This window comes from Microcaecilia unicolor, chromosome 6 (genome assembly GCF_901765095.1).
Source record: "Microcaecilia unicolor chromosome 6, aMicUni1.1, whole genome shotgun sequence".
NCBI classification, from domain to species: domain Eukaryota; kingdom Metazoa; phylum Chordata; class Amphibia; order Gymnophiona; family Siphonopidae; genus Microcaecilia; species Microcaecilia unicolor.
The window spans coordinates 168,013,621-168,035,457 of NC_044036.1; the positions used below are offsets into that span (position 1 = coordinate 168,013,621).

Consider the following 21,837-nt stretch of genomic DNA (forward strand, 5'->3'; position numbering starts at 1 on the left):
GGAAATACTTTTTTATGGAAAGGGTGGTGGATGCGTGGAATAGCCTCCTGGCGGAGGAGACAAAGACTATGTCTGAATTCAAAAACGCATGGGACAGTCACGTGAGATCTCTTAGGGAGAGGGGGAGATAGTGGATGCTATGGATGGGCAGACTGGATGGGTCATTTGGCCTTTATCTGCCGTCATGTTTCTATTATTATTATTATTAACATTTGTATAGCGCTACCAGACACACGCAGTGCCGAACGCCTGACATAGAGAGAGACAGTCCCTGCTCAATAGAGCTTACAATCTAAAAATAGTACAGACAGACAAGACAATTAAGGGCGAGGGAAGTACAGGGTGAGAAGGAACAAGGGGAGGTAATTGAGTAGAAACTAGGAGCCAAAAGCAGTGGTGAAAAGGTGGGTTTTCAGCATAGATTTGAAAACAGGTAGAGATGGAGCTAGACGTACAGGCTTAGGAAGTCTATTTCAGGCATAAGGTGTCGCGAGGGAAAAGGGACGAAGCCTGGAGTTAGCGGTGGAGGAGAAGGGGGACGACAAGAGAGATTTGTCCAATGAGCAGAGTTCACGGGGAGGAATGTAGGGAGAGATGAGAGTGGAGAGGTAATGGGGGGCTGCAGAATGGATGCATTTAAAGGTCAGTAAGAGAAGTTTGAATTGTATGCGGAAGCGGACAGGGAGCCAGTGAAGTGACTTGAGGAGTGGACTAGTGTGGGTATAACGATTTTGGCGGAAAATAAGTCGCGCTGCTAGGGCTCCAGGTTCTCAATCCAGTCCTTAGGACACAACCAGCCAGTCAGTTTTTCAGTCTCCACTACCTCCACTCTATCCAGGCCTCGCTCATGCAAATTCATGGTGAATATCCTGAAAACTGACTAGATGTACTCCCAGGACTGGGTTCAGAACACCCTGCCCTATTTCAGTGATATAGGTATGGACATTACAGGGTGTGATTGAGGAGAATTTGTGGGATGGAGGGTGGGGGATCATTCAGAATTTAAACTATTCAGGTTCATTTGTGTTATTCATTGCATGGTTTCGGGTGAGAGTGAAATTTTGATATTACTGTTTTAGTTCTGTTCTGCAGTCTGTTTCAGATCCCCTGGTGAGCGTGAGGGGACGGTTGGATTGCTTTAGGGATGTCTTATACTGATTATCCTGTATTTGAATTTCTATGGTTCTGTGGTTGATGGTTTATATTGTTATATTATCTATGTATCCTATCAGATCTATTGTAACATGCCTTGGGTGTGGGCTTTGCTGGCAGAAAGGTGTGACTAAACTGTTACTACTTTTTATTTCAGGGAACAGCATATTTACATAGTGTATTGTACAAATACCTACTGAATTACACACGGCTGTTAAACTACTGGCCTACAGCTATTTATGCACATCTGACTGAACCATTCTGGGCTTGGCTAGTTGTATATTTTGGAGTGGACTGATAAGACAAGAGTCATTTGCAGGTCTGTCGATTGATTATTAAACTTGCAACAAAAGAGGGCAAAATAATTTTATTTATCAGTATAGAAAAAAATTAAGATTACCATGTGAATTCTAATTTCATGATTGTATTGCACTGTTAGTCACTAGACTAAACTGCAAGAAGATTTTGTTGCAACAATATGAAAAGAAGTACAGTGTATTTTATTTTTTGTCAAAATATCAAGGCCACATTTTCAACGGAAAGGTTTCTCATTGGCGGAGTTCAGCATGCAACACCTTAAATAAATTGCAGATGATCACATACGTCTGCTTTTCATGAAATAAAGAGAGCAGACTATTTTAGCAGTGAACTTTAATTGTGAAATAAACATTACAGAAGGAAAAGTTCTGTTAGGAGAGGAGACAGTGTTTCTCAGTATGTGAGGAAGGAACCTTAGCAGTCACAAAAGCTTGTACTGTACTTCTAAATATCAGTCAGCTTTATGGAGGCCATTTTCTACAGATATTTCCTTGCGTGAAGCCTGTTTTCCATGTGGGAGAAGCCAGGCCTTTAATAAAACTGCATAGGGTTATGTTATAAAAATGTACACTCACAAAAAGATCAGACATATTATTATTATTATTTGTTACATTTGTATCTCACATTTTCCCACCTTTTTGCAGGCTCATTGTGGCTTACATATAACCGTTAGCGGTGTTAGCCGATTCCGGTCTGAACAAATATATAGTATGAATGAATACAAAGTGATATTGTGGTAGAATGAGGTACATGTATGGTAGGTACAATTGAGGGGAACTTAGGGAGGGAAAGGGGGAAGAAGAGTCCAGTAATGTCCGTTACAGTCTTTGGTTACATTGTGTCGCAAGGGTCCAGGTATTCTTATGTTGAGTCGGTGGGGTACGCTCTTCTGAACAGGTCTGTCTTTAGTGCTCTCCGAAAATTTAGGTGGTCGGGCGTAGTTTTTACTGCTTTTGGTAATGCGTTCCATAATTGTGCGCTTAGGTAGGAAAAGCTAGATGCATAGGTGGATTTGTATTTGAGTCCTTTGCTGCTTGGGTAGTGGAGGTTTAGGTATGATCGTGCAGATTTTGTGGTGTTTCTGGTTGGCAGGTCGATAAGGTCTGCCATGTATCCCGGTGCCTCGCCGTAGATAATTTTATGGACAGTTGTGCAGATTTTGAAAGTGACGCACTCTTTGATTGGTAGCCAATGCAGTTTTTCTCAGAGTGGTTGGCGCTGTCAAAACATTATCTTTAAGTGATCCACATGTAGGCATTCCTAGGGGCATACTTTTGGCGGAGTGGAAGTGGGGGGGGGGGGGGGGGGGGGTGTAGATTTACATCACCTTTGGAATAGGTGTAAGTCTGCCTGTTTGAATCTGCATATTGCTGAGGCTGGTTTTGAGTGCTTATTTTATAATGGTCCATAGCTGTCAATAGTATCTTTTTGGACATTTTCATAAAGACATCCCATTATAAAATCACTCTCACATACTACATCAGGAAGGTGAATGAGAGTCCCCTTATTAAGTAAATAGCTTGAGTTTGTCCTACTAAAATCAATAATGATGAAGTAAAAAAAAAATCATCTTCACAAGCCTATCGCCTTTATTTAAACTGAGTTTCCCAACATATGGCTTCAAATCTTAGCTTTGTTCACCTAAAAAGACTATGGAGCCATTTCAGTAAGTGCAACAAGTTTTTGCATTTTCTGTGCTTTAATGACAAAAATGAACATTCAGTAAGTGCGAAGCTTGTGCACTGTTGGGGGCACTAGCATGTCCCCTACAGTTACTGTGTCATGATTATTCACAATTAGCGTGGATACACTTAATTAATGCCTCCTCCTCCTCCTCCTGAGGAAGAGGTAAGTGCACTTGTGCTAACTGCACAAGGAACAGTAGGAAGACCTTGGGAGACAGGATGATTGGGTAGATCCTTGGGATGGCCTGGCCTTGTCTGCTCTCTCTGTCTATATTTTTCCCTTTCCTTGGTTGAAAATGTCATTCTTTTCGCTCTACTAATTGTTTACTAAGGCATACTAGCATTTTTAGCACGTGCTAACGCTAGAGACACCCAGGAAACAGGGCACTTAGGGCCCCTTTTACTTAGCCGCGTAGGCACCTAAGTGCACCCAACATGCGCCAAAATGGACTTATCGCCCAACTACCATGGGGCTCTTACCGTAATTTCATTTTTGGCGCGTGTCCACTACGCGCATTTGAGAAATGATTTTTTATTTTCTTACGCGCATAGAGCACGCGTGCAGGTCCTTAACGCCAAAATTCTTTACTGCAAGGCTGGCGGTAAGGTGAGAGACCTAAAATGGATGCGCGGCAATTTTGATTTTACCGCACATCCGTTTTCAGGGAAAAAATGAGGGCTTTTTTAGAGGCACGCTGAAAAATGATTCTGCGCGCATCCAAAACCAGCGCCTACACTACCGCAAGCCACTGTTCAGTGCACTTTTGTAAAAGGACCCCTTAATTTGTAAACTGCCCTGTTATGTTCTCAGAGAGGGTGGGATATCAAGTCAAAAAAACAGCGCTTGATAAGTATGTATGCAAACTGTAGTGAACAGTCTATTCCTATTTTTTGCCCATAAGCAGCCCAACTGCAGTCCCCAAATTAGCAGGCAGTTTATTTATTTATTTATTTATTTATTTATTTGCTGCACTTGTATCCCACATTTTCCCACCTATTTGCAGGCTCAATGTGGCTTACAAAATGTTACAAGGACATTCACATTAATAGAATAAAAATTTCAGAATATAAAGCAGATAAGGTGCAAAAGATTATCATAGCAATCATTTTAACGGAATAATAATTTCAGGATTAATACAAATAAAGGTGCATTGGCATATCATGTAGGATTGGAAGTGGATAAACAGATAAAACATAAAACATAATGATATCGGGACAAGATATAATATTCAGTAATGAGGATGTAATGAAATAAACAAATTAGAAGATTTCCATAATAGTTGTTTTTGGAGTAATTTGGGAGTCAAATCGTTATGGGGAATCTTTTTTTGTATGTCTTTAAGAATAAGTAAGTCTTCAATAATTTTCGGAAGGTTGTCAAGTCGTGTGTTGTTTTTATGTTGATCGGTAATTCATTCCAAAGTTGTGTGCAGATGTATGAGAAGCTAGATGTATGTATAGATTTGTATTTAACTCCTCTGCAGCTGGGATAGTGAAGGTTTAAGCAAGTGCGTGATGAACTTTTGTTGTTTCTCTCTGGTAAGTCTATTAGGTCTGACGTGTAAGATGGGGCATCTCCGTAAATAATTTTGAGAACCAAGGTGCAAATCTTGAATGCAGTTCGATCCTTCAGTGGGAGCCAGTGCAGTTTTTCTCTAAGGGGTCTGGCACTTTCATATTTCGCCTTTCCGAATATCAATCTGGCTGCGGTGTTCTGGGCTGTCTGGAGTTTCTTAATGGTTTGTGCCTTGCATCCCGCATATAAGGAATTACAATAGTCCAAATGGCTCAGTACCAGTGATTGCATGCCATGCCAGTGTGGTAACAGTTACCAAATTTGTGCACTAAGGGCACACACAAATTTAGCCAATTTGACTGACCAGTTGGACCATTTCTGGCAAGTAGAGCCAACACGCATATCCACACACAGGAGTTTGCTGGTAAATTTTTAACAACGAGCTCTCTCTCCGGACATAGCCGGCCCTGAAATTTAGGGGGAGGGGGGAATACATGCCTATCTCTCCCCTCTCTTGTGCGGGCACGCTAGGCATACCTTTGCCGAGTCCCACCAGCCAATAAATGGACTGCTACCATTCTCTGCTGCTTGTTTCTGGCTCTGAGCAGCATGATGGAACCTTCTTGCGCTTGCATGAAAAGTCCCAGCCTGATGCTCAGAGTCAGAAACAAGGAGCAGGGAGCAGCAGCAGTCTATTTACTTGGCTGGTGGGGCCAGCATCACTGTCAGCAAAGTAAAAGAGAATTCAGGAAGGGACCCAAGCCTACATTTTGAGAGTCAGTTCTTAGAATAGCCACGGGGAGGCCTACTTTAAGAACCGGCTCTCAAAAGTCTTAAAAACTTAACAAACGGCTCTCGTGAGCCCGTGAGAGCCCGCTCCAGCACACCACTGTCACACATCAACCTTCTGATTCTATAAAAGTCACCAAAAGTGTTCCCGATTTGCGTGCGCAAGTTAATAGAATAAAAAGCTAATTAGTGCCAATAATTGACTTTTTAACAAGCAATTATTGGCACTAATTAGATTTGAGACTTACCTGTGTAAAGTTAGGCGCGGGATCTGTGCCTAAAATTTACTCGTGGCCTGAAAAAGGGGGCGCAGAAATGGGATGGTCATGGGCATTTCAGAGGAGATCGGGGCGTGATTTTGAGTAACGTGCATAATTGTAGATTAACGGTGTTCTGGGTGTATATTTAGGAGCGGGCATTTTCACCACATTTTCATCTGTGTAAATGGCAGCACTTAAATTTATTTATTTATTAGGATTTATTTACCGCCTTTTTGAAGGAGTTCACTCAAGGCGGTGTACAGTAAGAATAGATCAAACATGAGCAATAGGCAATTACAGCAGTAAAAATATTCGAAAACAATACAAAGTATGGCATGGTATACTAGCACTGTCAACACAATACGTAATAGAACATTATAATTGTTAGTGAAGGGTAAGGCAAAGTTGTAACATATAGATGGGTAAGAAAGTAGGAAGAATTAGAAAGTAAGGTGACTGATTTGAAGAAAGTTGCAAATGGAGCAATGGATAAACATGTCCCGCTGCAGTATGTGCAGCCTGAGTCACTCCTTGTGTGTATGAGTGAGACTAGCAAGTTAGTTACTTCTTCCATTTACATGTGACCTCTCTGCTTAAGTGTTAATTCTATAAACCATGCCAAATTTTAGGCACAGCTTATAAAATACGCCTATGTAGGTTTTTTTCAGCGCTGATATATACGCTGGGAGAGAGGAGATATGATAGAGATGTTTAAATATTTCAAGGGCATTCATGTACAGGAAGTGAGCCTTTTTCAACTGAAGGAAAGCTCAGGAACGAGGGGGCATACGATGAAGTGAAGAGGGAATAGGCTTAGGAGTACAGTAGTATTTCACAGAAAGGGTGGTGGAGGCATGGAATGGCCTCCCGGTGGAGGTTGTGGAGTCGAGGACTGTGTCAGAATTTAAAAAGACATGAGATAAGCACTTGGGATCGCTTAGGAAAAGGAAGAGTTAGGGGTTACAGAGGATGGGCAGACTGGATGGGCCATCTGGCCTTTATCTGCCGTCATGTTTCTATGTGTCTATGTTTCATATATAGAATCTAGCCTCGTGTGAGCCATTGTTTGAATGAACTGTAGGAAATATGTACAAACAGCTTTTTCCACGAAAGTTGCTCCAGATATGTGCAAACATTCATTCCCTCTCCCACTGAGTTTTACATAGAAGATAAAAATTACAAGTACATCTTAGTATTGTTTCCTTTATAATTATGTTGGGATTCCATGAAAAATGGATGATTTGGTGAAAGTAAAATAATGTATTATTGTGTAGAACATATTGGCATGGTGCATGACAATTGCTCCTTAAAACAGGCAATCCACTGAAGTACACTTGAAGGAAAAGAGGCTTCTGAAAATACTTATTTTATTTCTCTATAGCAAGCTTCCTCTAAACTAATCAAACCAAATTAACACAGGCAGCATAAAATTAAAAGGGAGTTATTTCTTTTCTTTTCTATTCTTTATTTATAATTTTTTATACAACTCCAAAGCGAACTTTCTCAAGAAATATGCCATAATATTCCAAAGAAACAATATACGATGGAAAACAATTTCCCCTTTCCAACTTCTCATTTTTATGCAGTGGTCCACAAGAAAGGGGAGACTGATACACAAATCCTTATAAGAGGATAAGGCTACTAAGTAAGAAAAACAAAATTACACCAAAAAGGATAGCGTTTTAGATAGAACAATTACTTCTACTTTTAATATCCAATAAGATCGCTGTAGTCATTTAGGGATTCTTGCATCAATAAATGTACGAAGTTGAAATAGTTCAAAAAAATGGTATGTCATATTCTCTAATTGAATCACACATTTACAGGGGAACCTTAGTTGGAATTTGGCTCCCAAAGTCAAGGTCTCTTGTCTCATATTTATTTATTTTCTGGTGAGTGTAGAATGCATGAGTTGACTATCTGGATATTTTTGAAAATTATATGGATAATATTTGACTGTTTGACTCACTAAATGGCCAGATACTATCCATATAAAAAGGGGTCAGATTGGGGAACGGGTGAGGCGGCACCAGAAACTAATTAATTAGGGGCATAGTTATCAATGTAGGCTAACGTTAAGGCTTTTTCTTTTTTTTCATTTACTACTAACATGCTATTTTAGCACAGGCCTTATTTTTATGCAAAGAAATATAGAAACTTGATGGCAGATAAGGGGCAAATGGCCCATCCAGTCTGCCCATCTTCACTAACTACTAACTCCTTCTTTTCCTAAGAGATCCCACATGCCTGTCCCACGCTTTCTTAAATTCTGACACAGTCCTTGTCTCCTCGACCTCCACTGGGAGACCATTTCACGCATCCACCACCCTTTCCTGAAAGAGTATTTTCTTAGATTCCTCCTAAGTCTATTTCCTCTTAACTTCATCCTATGCCTTCTCATTCCAGAGTTTTCTTTCATTTGAAAAACGCTCACCTCCTGTACATTAACGCCATTGAGGTATTTAAACGTCTCTATCATATCCCTTCTCTCCCGCCTCTCTTCCAGTGTGTATATATGTTGAGGTTCATAAGCCTGTCCCTATATGTTTTATGACAGAGACCATTGACCAATTTTGTAACCACCCTCTGGACAGACTGCATCCTGTTTGTATCTTTCTGTAGGTGCAATCTCCAGAATTGCATGCAGTAATTTAAAGGGGCCTCAAGAGAGATCTAGGTACTAATAACTAGGGTTAACAGTACAATGATACGTCTTAACGGTAGCCCACTTGATAACTTTCCCCCCTTAACAGTGATATCCAGCTGTTCAACTAATAAGTTATTTGTTTAATTTAGGCCTGACAATTAGCAGGTTTAAATTAAATGGATATTCACTGATGGCGGCCATCACTAAATGGATAGTGATATTGAATATACATATAACATTAGGCGCTGGGGCTGATGCTTAACTTTCTTTAGCAACTACCCTGGCTGAATTTCAATCCCACCAATGCTAATTAGATATCTCGTTATTCTGTCTTTGGAACAATTAATGTATTGTAAACCATTAACCCTTTCACGTCCCTTACTGCCATAAAGCAACTGATATTTATTTATTTTTTATTTATTTGTTACATTTGTATCCCACATTTTCCCACCTATTTGCAGGCTCAATGTGGCTTACGTGAGTACCGTAAAGGCGTTCGCCAATTCCATTATGAACAAATACAGTAATGTGGTAGAAAATATGGTTCGTGTGTACAGACACATTAGGGAATCATAGAGAGGAAGAGAATCGCAGAGAGAAATATTATGGGCACTAAAGGGTTAAAGGAGCTCTGCTTTATTGAGGAACCTCAGAAAATATAGTGGCATGGAATACTACATATTATCTACAACAGTAAATACAGGACATTAGGATGAGTCTTCACAAATTTTATGCAGGGAAAATTGGGGATTATTTTGGCCATGTTCAGACCCTACACTTGGCAGCAAGCTGTCTGCAGAAGATTTCCTTCTGCTGCTAATCACTGGGCCATCCTCCCTGCCTAGTCTTACAATTGTTATTTTTAAAATGATTTCTATCATCGAGAGAACACACAACAAAATAAGAAAGCCACAAGGACAGAAGGTTCACACTTCTCAGTGACAAAAAAAAGCATACATTTAGGTGACCATTATCCCAGTCCAAAAATAACACATTTCATTTCATTGTTTTTTTTTAAATTGTGAATACTATACTCCATATTTAAAAACAAAACCTCAGTGCTGTACAACTCTCTAGCCCCATCATTAGGTATGATCCACAGAATGGGTGAGCTGATACCAGAGTGTTCCAGCTGTTGCCCACAAAATGGTTGCACCCAAGCTGGGGTTTGAAGACATTTTAAGTGCAAACTTTTGTTTAATCTCTGGCTAGATACTAAGACCCCTGGTTTCTAGAAACCTAGATTTTCCCTTTCCGAAAAGAGACTGCAGCAAAGTGGAAGAGTAGCTTAGTATTTAGAGCAGAGTACTAATGAGCAGGGCGATCATGGTTCAAAAGCCACTGATGATCCCCCTGGCCTTGGGTAAGCCCCTAAAGCCTCCATTACCTCAGGTCCAGATTTAAATCACAAGCTCTTGGAGGACAGGAGAATACCTACAGCACCTGAATTTAACTTGTGGGAGATAGAAATGATCACTACAGAAATATAAGGCTTGAAAGAAAGGGAACAGATTAAAAGTGGTGATCACCTCAGAATTAAATATAGTAGACACCAACATTTTCAAAACAGTTCTTCCTTTCTGCGCCACCTATACACGGCCAAAATTATTATTGTAGAAATAGCACTCTAAAAGGTTTTTTAGCAGGGCTTAATTTGTAGATAAAAAGGAACTGTGGATCTGGGGAAGAGGGTGACACAGACCAGTGAGGGGCAAGATTAAGAGAGCAGAACAATTAACTCGCCCCTTCCCTCCTGTTCCCTGCAGCCTGTCTTGAAGAGAGAGGTTAGAACAAAACACCCTGCAGGTCTGGAATCTGTTCTCCCAGAAATTAAGTCCTGGTTAGTAGCTCTGGAGTTTGCTATAATACTGATGAGAATAGGAGCCGACTCTGGGGGTGCTTGAGCACCCCCAATATTGAGAAAATTGTCTGTATGTGTCCAGGGAGGGGTCATTTCCATTGGGCTTAGCACCCCCAATAATTTTGAAAAGTTGGCTCCTATGATAAGAATATATTTAGGTGTACATTTTCAATGTCAATTATGCTACTCCTGGGAGAAATTATACTTCTATTTACTGAACAGTTCTAGTGGGTCACTTTGTTTTTATGGGTACCTTTTGCCTCCTGGCCAATGGTAGGGATGTGGACAGAAACAATTATGGTTTTGTTTTCAAAACATTTTTGGATGAGAGAAGGTGATTTTCCAGAACTTCTTTTTAGGTATGCAAGAGTCTATTTTGAAAATTTGCCTCATACTGCATAGATGCATGGAAATTCAGAACTTGAAGGCAGAAGTGCAGGGTCCATCCAGTCGGCCCAAACAACTTCCAGGTTTCCAAGTTTATTCCACCCCACCCACAGAAGAGGTTATCAAGATGGCTTACGAGGTGTAGGTTATAAACCGGGCCCACTACAGGCATTCCCGCAAGAAGGCGCTTCCGTAGGCATAGGCTTCAGAAAAAAAAAAGTTTCAAGCTCAGCAGAGAACTGCTGAAGAGAGGGGCACAAGCGGAGATGTTGGGGGAGTCTGTTTTAAAGTTCAGGACCTTGCATAGACTTGTCTTTGCATGCTGTACACCCAGTTGATCTCAGGGTTTCCTTTCACGTCTTTGTGACTTCTGCCTTTATCCTATCAAACTCTTCTCTTCTATTTCTGCCTTCATTGTTCATTGGGAGGGCTGTTTCATACATTTACCACCCTGTCCTTGAAGTAAGATTTTATTTTTTTGATTTTAACGTACTCCTGAAATTACTCACTTACATTTTCACATCTTGACTTTCCACTGGGAACAGTTTGAGGGGCATAATCGAAAGGTGCCGGCCATCTCTATGGCCGGCCATCTCCGGTGCTGCAAGTGGGCGGAGCCAACCGTATTTTCAAAAAGATGACTGGCCAACTTTTTCTTCATTAATATGGTTGGCCCCGGCCAAATGCCAGACCTGGCCGGGTTTGAGTTAGCCGGGATCAATTTTCAGCGATAATGGAAACCGAAACCGGCCATCTCAAACCCGGCCAAATCCAAGGCATTTGGTCATGGGAGGAGCCAGTATTTTTAGTGCACTGGCCCCCCTCACATGCCAGGACACCAACCGGGCACCCTAGGGGGCACTTCTAAAAACAAAATAAAATACAAATAGCTCCCAGGTGCATAGCTCCCTTCCCTTGGGTGCTGAGCCCCCCAAATCCCCCCCAAACCCACTCCCCACAACTCTACACCACTACCATAGCCCTAAGGGATGCAGGGGGGGGGCACCTACATGTGGGTACAGTGGGTTTTGGTGTTTTTTGGAGGGCTCAACATATACCAGCACAAGTGTAACAGGTGGGGGGGAGATGGGCCTGGGTGCACCTGCCTGAAGTGCTGGGCCTGGGTCCACCTGCCTGTGAAGTGCACTGCACCCACTAAAAACTGCTCCAGAGACTTGTATACTGCTGTCATGGAGCTGGGTATGACATTTGAGGCTGGCATAGAGGCTGGCAAAAAATGTTGTAAAGTTTTTTTTTAGGGTGGGAGGGGGTTGGTAACCACTGGGGGAATAAGGGTAGGTCATGCCCGATTCCGTGCGGTGGTCAGCTGGTCAGCTGGGGTACCTTTTTGAGGCTTGGTCATGAATAAAGAGGGACCAAGTGAAATCGTCAAAATGCTCGTCATCGCTGGTTTTATTTTTTCCATTATCGGGTGAAGCTAGCCATCTCTTAAACACGCCCATGTTCCGCCTTCAGTACACTGCCGGCACGCCCCCTTGAACTTTCACCTGCTGCGCGACGGGAAACCGGCGAGGGTGTCAAAAAATTGGCTTTCGATTATACCGATTTGGCCGGTATCAGGAGATCGCCGGCCATCTCCCGATTTGTGTCGGAAAATGACCAGCGATCACTTTCGAAAATGAGCTGGTTTGTTTCTTGTGTGTTATGTCTTTCAGGTGTTTGAATGTCTGTATCGTATTCAATTTTCCTCTGAAATACCTAGGTATAACTCTCGTCTCACTAATACATACATAGTAGATGACGGCAGAAAAAGACCTGCACGGTCCATCCAGTCTGCCCAACAAGATAACTCATATTTGCTGCTTTTTGTGTATACCCTACTTTGATTTGTACCTGTGCTCTTCAGGGCACAGACCGTATAAGTCTGCCCAGCACTATCCCCGCCTCCCAACCACCAGCCCCTCCTCCCAACCACCGGCTCTGGCACAGACCGTATAAGTCTGCCCAGCACTATCCTCACCTCCCAACCACCAGCCCTGCCTCCCAACCACCGGCTCTGGCACAGACCGTACAAGTCTGTCCAGCACTATCCCCGCCTCCCAACCACCAGCCCCGCCTCCCGATCTTGACTAATCTTTCAATACAGATCCTCTACCATGTAGGCAGTCTTTTTCCAAATCACCTCTACTCAATTTTTATTCATTAGGCAGCATAGCTTCAAGAGCTGGACACAGTATTTCAGATGAAGTGTCACCAATGACCTTGTACAAGTCATGCTTATTGTTGCATAACCAAGTAGTCTACTGGATCTGGCCGTCACCCTGTCACACCATTTGGTCATTCAGAGGTTTTGCTCTTGACTTTTGTCTGGTTATTGTAGCAATGGTCCTAAGGCCAGGAAACACTCTTCTATATAATGGGTGACCGCAAAGTGTTGCCTTTTTTTTCATGACAATGATTCCATCCCCACCAAGGACTGAAAAAGTTTACTTTCACAGCAATGGCATAGCCAGACAGTTAATTTTGGGTGGGCCTGAGCCTAATTTGGGTGGACACAACATTTTCTCTCCACCTCTCTCTTGGTACCTTGTAAAGTATAAATACTTTAGCTAATGAGAATCCCCAAGCTCTGTCAACTGAAGGCAGAAGCAAAATCCCTGAGCCACCGATGCTACACCTCATGCATGCATAGGAGGCAGTGACTCAAGGTTGCTGCTGCTGTTGCTGAACATTGCAGAGCTTGGTAGAAAGGAGTTCTGGCTGCCTTTGGAGGAGGTCCTCAGCTGGCAATGTTTGGAGATCTCCACCAGCTACAGCAAGGCAGTGGCGTAGGAAGGGGGGGCGGTAGGGCGGTCCGCCCCGGGTGCATGCGCTGGGAGGGTGTCGGCTCGCTGGTTCCCTGCTCTTTCTGCCCCGGAACAGGTTACTTCCTGTTCCGGGGCAGAGAAAGCAGGGAAGCAGCAGAGCCGACGCAGCTCCCAATGACGGGGCGGATCGGCCCTCCCGCCTGCCCCCCGCTGAAAGGTAGGGTGCGTTTCGGGGGGGGGGGGGAGCGCTCCAGAGGGGGGGGGGTGCCGTGCCCTGCACCCGGGGGGGGGGGGGTGCGCAGCGGCGACCCGCCCTGGGTGTCAGGCACCCTCGCTACAGCACTGCAGCAAGGGTCAGGGCTGCTGTTAGACATGCTAGGGCCAAGATAAGAAAATAAAGGAGGGGCCCTCCCGATTCTCTATCTTCCCTTCTTCCCCTCCAATCTCCCCACTTGCCATTACTATCATACTGACAGATCTTCACCAAATACAGAACAAGGGATCACAAAAATTGGGCTTGGAACCCCAAGAAGTTAAATTTGGCATGTACTGCAACACTAGACAAATAAAACCAGACATCTATTTCCTTTTCTACTGAACACAATACAAAAACATCTACTCAATGCTTTTTTTTCTATGTTTGCTGTCTGGATGTTTTATTTTTTTCATCATGTTGGTTTCAATTTCTCTTTCTGCTTTCCTGTCTGTCTTCTAATTCTCCTTCAAGCAGTTGCTGTCCATTTGTCTTGTTCCATTCCCTTACTACACCTGCCTTTTAACATATTGGTCTCTCCATTTTAGCTCTTTCCTCTCTTTTTTTCTTTACTGCGTCTCTGTTCACTCAAATTTCACCCTCTTTCTTATCATTCTCCTTCTTTTTACTTTTCAGCTACCTGTCAAATTCCATCTCCTTCTCTCACCCACTAGCCCTCATTCCTCAAGTCTTCCATTGAGGGGGGTAGGACTCACAGAGGGAAGGTTTCTGGGTTAGTTGCAGGCAGTGTGTAGGAATCACTACCACTGCCGGCAACCCTTTGATGAAAGTAATTGTTGAAGAAGGGAGATGCAAGACAGTGGGGGCGTCTGTAGCTATGGAGCCCAGTTTGCTCCCCCAATGCTGGTGCTGTCAAGGTGCACAGCTGCTGTGTGGGCCTGAGCCTCCATCACCAGCCAAACCAAGGTACAAAAAAAACCTAATCCAAGAACTGAACTGGTTATGCTCCATGTAGCACTAACACTACATCAACAGTCCAGCCAAATCCTATATAATAATTCTCACCTCCAAAGTTCGACAACCTGGCTGCCTGTGTCCTTAACTTTGCGTCTCCGAAGCCTCGCTGACGTCACGACGCATTACGCCGTTTGTGTGCGTGCATCAGACGTCAGACGCACGAGCACAAACTGATTCCAACGTGGGTCCTCATTCAAGCCATCCGGCCGACAAAAGGAGACTTCGGCTGGTGGGATTTGAGGTCCCCTGCCAGCACAGACACGCGACGGCGGCTGGGGAGGTTTGCCGGCGGGAAGGGGGGCTCCAGATGGTCGCGACAGGGGGGGCCACAGGTCGGGAACTCTTATGGGGGGCCGGAAATTGGAGGGAGGAAGGCAGGGAGGTGCGATCTGGAACTCTGACCGGGAGGGACGTGCCTCGGCCTGGACCTGGGGGGGGGGGGGAGTGATGGAAGGGTCTGGAACTGGGGGAGGGGGGAACCTTGCTAGCGCCCGTTTCCTTTCTGCCTGAAACGGGCCTTTTCTACTAGTTTTCTATATTTCGATAAGACAGGTCATAAAGAAAAGAGCGAAAAGTCAATGTTCCTCTGTAATCGGTTACAAAACACTGCTCAGTTTTACTATACTGCACTTGTCCTCTGTGTAGAATGGAGGCATAGCCTCATGTTTAGAGCAGCAGGCTGAGAAACAAGGGGGGAAAAAAGCAGACCAGAGGGAAACAGCAACACAAACCAAACGTGAGACATAATCAGTGTAGCAGGCCACAGATGGAGCAACCAGGCGGAGGAAGCAGTTTTTATTGGACCCAACATGGCCTGTGTTTCGGCGAATGCCTGCATCAGGGGTCAGAATGTTGTCAAAACAAGGTCAAGATTCCTATGTGATTTTTACAATCGCAATATTGCAAAATTCGATAACAAGTACAAACACCTTCTTGCTTAAATGTGAATAATGGCAGATGAGGTTAACATGAGGTCAATATTGTCATTGTGATAATCACAAAGGAACTTGACCTTGTTTTAACAACATTCGGACCACTGAAGCAGGCATTCGCCAAAACATGGGCCATGTTGGGTCCAAAAAAACCAGCTTCCTTTCATACTTGGCTCCACCTGGTTGCTTCATCTGTGGCCTACTACACTGTTTTTGAGAAACAAGAAAGCCAAGGTTCAAACCCACTGCTTGCTCACAGGATGTCTATGTCAGAGTGGGCAGGGATGTGGCAGGGCTTCAGCAGAAATGTGTTGTCAGTAGAATACAAATGATAACTAGAATAGGCAGCATTTTATTTTTTGTTACATTTGTACCCCGCACTTTCCCACTCATGGCAGGCTCACTGCGGCTTACATGGGGCAATGGAGGGTTAAGTGACTTTGCCCAGAGTCACAAGGAGCTGCCTGTGCCTGAAGTGGGAATCAAACTCAGTTCCTCAGTTCCCCAGGACCAAAGTCCACCACCCTAACCACTAGGCCACTCCTCCACACCATGGAAGAGCAATCGTATAAAATAGTAACATAGTAAGTGATGGCAGATAAAGACCTGAAACGGTACATCCAGTCTGCCCAACAGTCATATTCATTATCAATTCAGTATTAAATCAACAATGAACGTGAGATTTTATACTTGATCATGGTCTTTCTTTGTTGTTTCTGGGTCATAGACTGTAGAAGTCCACCCAGCTCTGTCCTTATATTACAACTACTGGAGCTGCTATCAAAGCCTGCTCCAGCCTATCCAAATCTGTCATATCATTTGCAGGACACAGACCATAAATGTCTGCCCGGCACTGGGATGTGATACTCAGAATCTCAGCACAATACATGGAAAACCCTTAATAGGCATGCATTAGAACATTCAAATAATATATATGGAGCTAAATTCTATATATCACACTTGAGATTTCCACATGGAAATCGAAGCGTATTCTATAAAGTACGCTTTAATTTAGGGATACTTTATAAAAAATACAGAGCAATGGTCCACACGACTGAATTTAGTCGCGGTCAATTATGCCAACTAAAACCTGGTGTAAATCCCGATGCCTAATTTAGGCGTGAAGCAGGTGTATTCTATAACAACATGCATAGATTATTTTTACTGCTCTAATTGCCTCCTGCTCATGTTTGATCTATTCTTACTGTACACCGCCTTGAGTGAATTCCTTCAAAAAGGTGGTAAATAAATCCTAATAAATAAATAAATAGATTTTAGAAATGCTCATGACCCGCCCATTCCACGCCCATAACTACGCCAACCACATGACTTAGAATTTACATGCACCATGTTACAGAATACGCTTAACAAGTAGTGTGAATATATTCTAATTAATGCCAATCAGTGCTATAATTGCTTGTTAACATCCTAGTAGCGCTGATTAGCTTGTTAACTAATTAAATTATATACATTGTTATGGAATACGCATTGATTTCTGCGTGGAAATCTCTGCGCAATATACAGAATCCCGGGGATGGTGCTAACAATGTGAGTTCAATACAATGAAACAGCTTTAGATTTCTAGGGAATTTTGTTTTTAGCACACATTCTGTACCTGTATGTAATATGTAAACCTCTGGTTGTACTACAAAAAGGTAGTTTATCAAGAACATAATCATAAATAAAATAATGTGCTGAAACCTGGCAATTCTTTGCAGGTTATCTACTCATTCCCGCTGTTCTGCCAGGCACTGATTGGGAGGGGGATGCCTCCTATTTTTCCACACCCTAAATCTCAGCAATCTAAGCAGCTGCCTAGTTAGCCTAATGGAAGCACCAGCCCTGAACTCTCAAGGGACAAAGAAATACCTGATCTATATGAATGCAGCTCACCTTGAACTGCGAAATGCATGAAATAAATCCATGTCCTTTTATTACTTTATTGATATTAATACATTTTGCAGTGGGAATCGAACCCAGTTCCCCAGGATCAGAGTCTGCCGCACTAACCACTAGGCTACTCCTCCACAACTTAATTGAACAACAGGCTAATCAGTGCTGAAATTGGGAGATAATCAATTATTATTAAAACAAATTGGCAATAATTAGGATTTAGGCACATATCCAATTCTATAACGGATTGCGCCTAAATCTTGGAATGTCCTACCCAGACGTCTGAAAGAGACTGATGACTACCAGCTCTTCAAGAAACTTTTAAAGACATTTTTACTCGAGACAGCTTATCCCGCTGACAATACTAAGCCCTAACTTTCCTCCTATCGACTGTACGCGCCTCACCACCGATTACATCACCCTTGTCATGCACCCTTGTCTTATCCTCATGATCTTGTCTCTCCCCTTGATCTGTACCTTCCCTGAACTGTACCCTTTTGTAACACTGTAAGCCACATTGAGCCCTCTCTTGTGGGATAATGCGGGGTATAAACGTACCAAAAATAAATAAATAAATAAATCCTATCATGCATAACGATTTGGGGGCGTGGTTAGAGGTATTCCTGGGGGCATTCCTGGATGTTATGCACCTTGATACAGGATCAAACCTAAGTGCACCTAACTTAGGTGCCAGTATTTTGACCTGCTTATAGCAGATCTAATTGTAGCCACCTATAATTAAGCACACCTTAGCGCAAATCTATAATGGACGCATACTCGTTATGGAATTGCACTAAGTGCATCACATTATTAGCGCTGATTTTTACACACTACTTATATAGAATTTACCCCATAGAGTTGCATCTGCTTTGAAGCACATGTAACTTTGTGTGGAAGCAGTACTGGGGCTTATTGGAGAAGCCTCATTTATAAAGGCACATTCAAATCTATAGTGCATATACAGTGATACCTCGGTTTTCGTCGATAATCCGTCTGAAAACAATCGGCGAAATCCGAAACAGACGAAAACCGAGGCAATTATTTCCATGTGAATCAATGATCTACTATGTTACTATGTAAATCCAATTAATTCTTTCTAGACACTCCAAAATACATACCAAAAACACATTTTATAGAGCATATAGTGTTTAATACTAAAAACAATAAGAAATCAATATAAAATGAATATAAAAGACTAATGTAAAGAATAAATGAACATTTAACATGGTATTGTTTGGCTAGACGCACGGGGTGATGCTCATACAATGAGAAACAAAGCCACACTGAGCAGAACGCGTGGGTCACCCTTTGTTTTCGCAAAATTAGCAGCGAGACCACGTGGGCACGCCGACAAAATCCGAGACAAATGTTTCACGGAAAAAAATCGACGAAAACTGAAATGGACGATAACCAAAGTCAACAAAAATCAAGGTATTACTGTACTTAGATTGTGAGACCCATTAGGGACAGTGCCATTACCTGTAATGAAATTGTAAACCACTTAGGTCTAGGTGGTATTTAAATACTTAAATAAATACAAATAAATACGCATTAAATATGTGTGTTTTAAAAATTTTTCTGTGTTTTCTAAGATGTTCCATTGAGTGGGGTACAATAGATTGATTTATTTGTTTGTTGCATTTGTATCCCACATTTTCCCACCTTTTTGCAGGCTCAATGTGGCTTACAGTATGACGTAGTGGCGATCACCATTTCCGGAATGAGAAATACAAAGTGGTATTGCATTAAGTACATAGATGGTAGAGTAAATTATAGAATAAATTAGATAATCAGTTTATTTCAACGTGAGAAATAAAGCGGTAGTGTGTTAACGTTCGTTAGTGATAGAGTTACTGAAGTAGTCAGGTATAGAGAGTTCGGTTTTGACTGGTTTTGGAAGAGTTTCGTTGTTTGGTATTTAGGATGGATCATTGTGGTATCACAGTCTTTGCATTAAAACAAACCTGGTACAAGTACAATATAAAGAATCAAGTTGCGAATCAACAGCTATTTATTTCCCAGTTATATCAAGTACTTTAATTCAATCCTGGATCACAATCCACTAATACCAATAGAAACTTAGGTATAGTTTGAGAGAGGAAAGGAAAAGGGGTTGGGATTTGATATACACCTTTCTGTGGTTACAATCAAAGCAATTTACATATTATATACAGGTACTTATTTTGTACCTGGGGCAACACGAAGAGCTACAGTGGGAATTAAACCCAGTTCCCCTGGTTCTCAGGTCACTGCACTAACCAGTAGGCTACTCCTCCGCTAGGGACAGCACCCCTTCCAAAATGGTCTGGGTGTTACAGATGAACTGGCCTCCATTCCCCCATCATCAATTTGACCTCCCTATTCCTTGTATCCCCCCCCCCCGCCAACTAAACAGGCAAACCACACCTACTGTTAGAGGGTGTTTGGCTTACAAATTATGTTCATTCCACTCATCTCTAACAAACCATTATTCATAAAAACTATTTCTGTCTATTTGCTTGAGAGTAAAGGGAATTTTTCACCAATATTTCTTGAGAATTGAAAAGACTTTAGGCAAAATCATAACTGAACTGCAGTCATTTACATAAGAACATTAAAATAACCATACTGAGTCAGAGTGATGGTCCGTCTAGCTGCCAACAGCACCTAGCAGAATCCCAATAGTAGCAGGACCCCATGCTATCAATCCCAGGGACAGTCAGTGGCTTTTCCCATGTCTATCTCAACAGCAGACCATGGACCTTTCCTCCAGGAACCTGTCCAACCATTTCAAAACCCAGATATGCTAACTGCTGTTACCACATCCTATAGCAACGAGTTCCAGAGCTTAACTATTCATTGAATGATAAAATATTTCCTCTTATTAATTTTAAAAGTATTACCATGTGACTTGATTGAATGTCCCCTAGTCTTTGTACTACTTGAAAGAGTGAAAAATCAATTTACGTTTACCCATTCTATACCATTCAGGATTTTGTAGACATCTATCATATCCCCTCCTCATGCATCTCCTTTCCAACCTGAAGTGCCCCCTTCCTCTTAAACCTTTCCTCATATGAGAGGAATTCCATCCCCTCAATCATTTTGGTCACCCTTCTTTGAATCCTTTCCAATTCCGCTATATCTTCTTTGAGATATTGGCAAGGTGAGGTTGCACCATGGAGCGATACAGAAGCATGATAATATTCTTTGCCCATTCTCTATCCCTTTCCTAATAATCCCTACTATACTGAGATCCTGGGTAAAATCAAAACCAGAAACCCTGAGAAGTTCTCACTGGTACCCTGAGCTCTGTTATTTCCTTGAATATAATGAGGGTGATTGAAGTCTATTATTTTGTTGAATTTATATATATGAATTGTTCTTGTTCCCTCAACTGGGCTTCATTCCTCTTGCCCTGAAGGGCAAACCAAAGCTGCCGAAGAGATGATACACTAAGTGTGAAATGCTAGTTTTTGAAAACATTTATAAACTCCTTCTGACCTCCCAGATGGCTTCCCACATTTACTTATTCTGAGGTAGCAGTCTTTATGACATCACAATGAATAGATTAAATAAAACTTTTGATTGGAGGACATAAAAGCAGATACAAATGATAAACTAAGGGTTCCTACACCATTTTAACATCATAAAGTGAGACCTTCAGTGCCTCTATCACTAAACAGAGATTCCCCAGGGTCAGGTCTCAGTAGACTCCAAACTGCCTACCTTGGATGCTGAAGCTCACCCAACTTCTCTGTGTTTATTGATTAAATAGACTTCTTGGTTATAAATTAATAAATGTACCCAGATCTTTGACATAATATTGCATACGTTATTGAAAGGCAAGTAAGCAAAATGATGTTATAGGAAACCAACAGGAGTAACACCTCAGGCAGAATGGATCACAAAAGCTGGTTCATATTTAACATTCTTCCATCTCATTGCCTTTGCCGAATGGTGAACTCAGCTCACCTGTGTCATTGTGGCTCCTGCTTTTCCCAATCGCCTCTCACTGTGTTCTAGGAACGACAGGCCTGCCTCTAATTTCAAGCAAAGCAAGGGCTATGCAGAACTGCCAAGTTACCCCGGTCCAGGAGCAAATTTTTGTTTTGGCCAGACCTGGTTTTATCCCAAAGTAGAGTGTTATCTGCAGTTCCTGATTTTCTACCCATTGAAATCAGTGCTATGGGTCCCATAAAGCAAGGATTGGATTGTCTGAAATCTCCCTCCTGGAACGGGGTAACTTGGAAGCTCTGACAGTGCATTTGGAAAGGGGAGTTAAAAAGATCCATCCTGGGTCAAAATCCAAGCAGTTGCTCAGACTCGGTTCATTAGCAATGGACTTTGAAATGAAATAAAATATCAGAGTTGAAAGGTACTAACTGCTGTTTCAAAACCTGTTTGATATACCTGGCC

General features: G+C 42.3%; 1 protein-coding gene across 3 annotated transcripts in view; it reads right to left on the reverse strand.

Annotated features, from left to right (window-relative positions):
• Positions 1-21,837, reverse strand: part of PPARG (peroxisome proliferator activated receptor gamma) — a 181,177-nt gene that overhangs the window by 158,651 nt on the left and 689 nt on the right. The window lies entirely within an intron of this gene.